The sequence below is a fragment of the Hyperolius riggenbachi genome, chromosome 3, assembly GCF_040937935.1.
Source record: "Hyperolius riggenbachi isolate aHypRig1 chromosome 3, aHypRig1.pri, whole genome shotgun sequence".
Taxonomy (NCBI): Eukaryota; Metazoa; Chordata; class Amphibia; order Anura; family Hyperoliidae; genus Hyperolius; species Hyperolius riggenbachi.
The window spans coordinates 55,775,524-55,780,092 of NC_090648.1; positions in this window are offsets into that span (position 1 = coordinate 55,775,524).

A 4,569-nucleotide genomic window follows, 5' to 3' on the forward strand; every position below is an offset into this window, starting at 1 on the left:
GGGGGGGGGGGGCTGTGGGGAAGCATGGAAACCAACTCCTACTCATCAACTGTCAGCCGAAATACTCCCTCCTGTGTCCTTGCAGGTGTGTACATCCCTCCTGACTCTGATGTCAAACTTCCATTTATATCACTAAAAATTCACCCATTACCTGGTATAACAGACATCTCTCAATTATATACAGTGGGTTGCAAAAGTATTCGGCCCCCTTGAAGTCTTTTTTAAGCCTAAGCCTGCTTTACATTTCTCAATAACTTGATCCCTGACCTGTCTGGTGTGTTCTTTGGACTTCACGGTGTTGTTGCTCCCAATATTCTCTTAGACAACCTCTGAGGCCATCACAGAGCAGCTGTATTTGTACTGACATTAGATTACACACAGGTGCACTCTATTTAGTCATTAGCACTCATCAGGCAATGTCTATAGGCAACTGACTGCACTCAGATCAAAAGGGGCCGAATAATTATGCACACCCCACTTCGCAGTTATTGATTCGTAAAAAATGTTTGGAATGATGTATGATTTTCGATCCACTTCTCACATGTTCACCACTTTGTATTGGTCTTTCATGTGGAATTCCAATAAAATTGATTCATGTTTGTGGCAGTAATATGACAAAATGTGGAAAACTTCAAGGGGGCCAAATACTTTTGCAACCCACTGTAAAGTCTGTTTCACTCCAGTCACTGATAACATAGCGATGGAGCTCAAGGGCTAGTCCAGTGTGCCAATTTCCAATACCTGGAAGACTAAGGGCTTGTTTCCACTACATGCAGATTGGATACAGAATGGATGCAGAAAAACTGACTCCAATGAATGCCTATAGGCCTGTTTCCGCTAAACCTGATTTTTGTGATGCAGATTTTCCCATAGGCATTCATTGGAGTCAGTTTTTCTGCATCCATTCTGCATCCAATCTGCGTGTAGTGGAAACAGGCCCTTAGGGTGTTTACACACATCCAGTTTTGATCGGCCAATCACTGTCCAATCTTCTTTATCACTTCCATGTAGTATGACGGCCAATGTCCTATGCTTGGTACACACTATGAGATTTTCTGGCAGATTTACTATCAGACCGATTATTTCAAACATGTTCCCGATCGATTTCTGACCCTTTTCTGTTCACTTCTGTAGGAAACCGATCGGAAATTGATCAGAAATCAGATTGGACATGTTGGAAATAATCGATCTGATCTCATAGTGTGTACCTAGCATAAATATCATGAACAGATTATGTAGGCAAGCTCTCATACTGCATGGCAGTGGTAAGACTGACCAATCAAAATTGGATGTGTGTGTACACCCCCTTGTGATTTATACAGTAAGATTGTTACCTGCTTCCGTCTCTCCCATTATTTTTACACATAAGGACATCAATTACATCCCAAACCCCTGGTTTATTCTGGAGGGGAGAAGAGAGATGACAACTAGCCAAGACCTCAGGAGGGCGCTGCAATACCAAAGGGGGATGATATTGTAGAGGCCACATGGCCACACTGCAGGGAGTGGCACAAGGATCACCACAGCAGCTACAGCAACTGCTATGGGGCCTGTAGCCAAGGGGGGCCCAGTGGTCTCGGTAGACTATCAGGGGTTCTGCAACAGGCCTCATGTAGAGCTGCAGCGTGACAGAAGCAGGGCAGATGGGCAGTGAGCTTTAAATTCTAGCTATATCAAATTATAAGCTTGTCTGAAAAAGTGTGTCTTGGGGGTATGTATGAAAATGATCAGGCTTGGAGCATGATGGAGAGGCTGTGGTAGAGAGTTCCAAAAGAGAGGTGACACTCGTGAGAAGCCCTGGATGCAGGAGAGAGAGGAGGGGACCAAGCTGGACAATAAGATGGTCTCTTGGGAGGAGCACAAGTTTCTGGGAAACTGTGACTGATTTCCACTGAAAAGGCTGGGCATGGTAGCTTCTCGGATTGGCAGTGATAGATTGTGTGGTGTAACGTTTGGTCTCTGCCACGACTAAGTCGTAGAGATCCTCGGTAAAGAACAGATGAAAAGTGTCCAGAGCCGATCCTAAATTATCTGTATCCACCTGGACAACAGACTGGGCGGTGAAAGGGGGGCACTACGGGTGCAGTGGAATCAGGGAAGTTCCAAACTGGGTTTGCCAGCACCTCTGAGAGTCTAGGGGTGCTACGGGCCCATGTTTCTGGTGGATGCGACCGTGGCCTTACTGCACGTGCCACCGAACGAGTTTCATTACTGCCATGCTGGTGCTCGCCACTTCACTTGGGGATACGGCAGTACTGGTTGCAAGTCCAGGATGTGCTACGCTGCTGGTGCATGCCTCACTATGAAAGCCTAGATCAGCGCTAGCACCACTCTACTGCTCTTGAAGTTGATCCTGCGCTACCTGCGGTCCAATGACATGGGGTCGGGTACGCCTGCCTCTAGCAGGGACCCCAACCTCGTCATCATCGCTATTGGTCAGAGAGCCACTGCTTTCTACAGGTTCAAATTCTGACCCGGATGATTCGTTGGTTGAGGCGTCCCAATCACTCTCATCTGACTGGGCCAGAATCCTGTAGGCGGAATACCCCTTTCTTACCATGGTTGACTGCTAAATTTAGGGGGTATTCCTCTGAGACTACCCAAGAAAAAAATGCACCTTTCTAGCAAATGGGAGTATTTTTGAAGTCAAAAAGCTGTGATTGCTCAGTTTTGATCACAAAATATCAAAACTGATCTTTAGAGCTCTGCAGTTATTGTGTTGTGTTTTTACAGTGATCAAAAAAAAAATTCTGTTACTGCAGTGGGGTGGGCTGAATGCAAGTGCGGGCAAACAATCAGGCCTGATCGGACAAACACTGCATTTTTAGTGGAGCCTACACTAAGGTGACCCTAATGTACTTATATAGATCTGACTGCGATCAGTACTGATCACTTACGGATACTATATAGTACCAATGCTGATTAGCGACAGTGATGACGCTAATCAGTGACTAATTATTGACTGCGGTTTGGTAGGCTGGGTGCACACTGACACTAACTACCTAACAAAGGGGCCTAGCTAACTTACTGGCTTAACTGTTAATACAGGGAGGGGGGATCAGGAGCCCGCGGGGGGCTGATTAGGGCATGATCTGACGGGTGAGAGTGACAGGTGGTGATCAGGGGATGAAAAGAAGGCTGTTTACAGGCCTTACATAGGGTAGATCAGAGGTAAACAATAGCGAGGAGGTGATCAGAGAGGGGTCTGAAAGGGGATCTAAGGGAGGGGGGGTGGTGATCAGGCTGATTAGGGCCTGATCTGATGGGTGGGTGATGGTGATCAGGGGATAAAACAAAGGCCACTTACAGGCTTATACAGGGGAGATCAGAGGTAAACAATAGTGGGCGGAAGGGGGGGGGGTATCAGAAAGGGATCGGAGAGCAAGGGGGGGTGATCAGTAGCCTGCAGGGGGCTGATTAGGGCCTGATCACACATTGCTGGAATCTTTAATCCACATTGCTGGAATCTTTAAAGAGGAGCTGTTAGGTATAAGGTCTCAGAGAAAATAAACACATATATCAGTAGCTAAATATTGGCTGTACTTACATTACATATGCATTTCACTGTCCACGTTTGGATTTCACGGAATTTTTATATAGTATATGCAGAGATTGATGCTCCTGACAGCTCATGGCAGGTTCCATGTTTGTCTGTCTCCTATGAAGCCAAATGTGTCGTCATGTCCTGCCTGCTTCCTGATGATTCCACTCACAGAAAAGCTCGTACTGAATAACAGTACTGTGCAGTGAATATTAATTAGCCATGTGGCTAGGAACAATAGCGGACTCCTGCAGTGTACTCTGCCCGGAGATTTATCAGTGCTGTGCGCTGGACTGAGTTACATGCTATTGTAACTTGACCCTGTAACTTCTCATTAGCAGCCGAGGGGAGGGCCCCAGAATGCTTTGCAGTATGGTATGCGGCTTTTGGCTTCTTAAGAGCTTGGGTCTAACAGCTTTGCTGATAAGCACACATCAAATGAAAGAGAGATTTTTATCTTCAGTGTTGCCTTTTTGGCTTCTTCCTAAACTGTTTAATACAGGAGAATAGAGGTTTAAATTAGCTTTTGCAGCCTGACAGTTACTGTTTAATCCCTTACCTGTGTCTCTCCAAATTGCTGCAGGACTATGCAAACGTATGCAGATTGAAAATGGACCAATTGTATCCCATCCAGCTTCATTCGATTGGTCCGCTTTCAAGCTGCATACATTTACATAAAATGTACTGTATTTTACATCAACCCAGAATTAACTGCATATCATTGACCATCATTAGACTACAGACTTGCAATGTTAAAGAGTCATCTGGCTACAGACACTAAGATTATAATGGCCTGATTAATTATAAAAATGCAATTTATTTATTACAGTAAATCTGATTGATGCAGCTAATAGTACAGCTTATATTACATGCAGAAGAACATTACACCTCACACTATGGGAACAGTATATAGCTGATATTCAGCACATTATTATATTAAATTTTTTATTTATAGGAGGACCAGCATATTCTGTTGCGCTGTACAACATGCAACCTATACAATGAGGAGCATAGATACATCAGCAGCT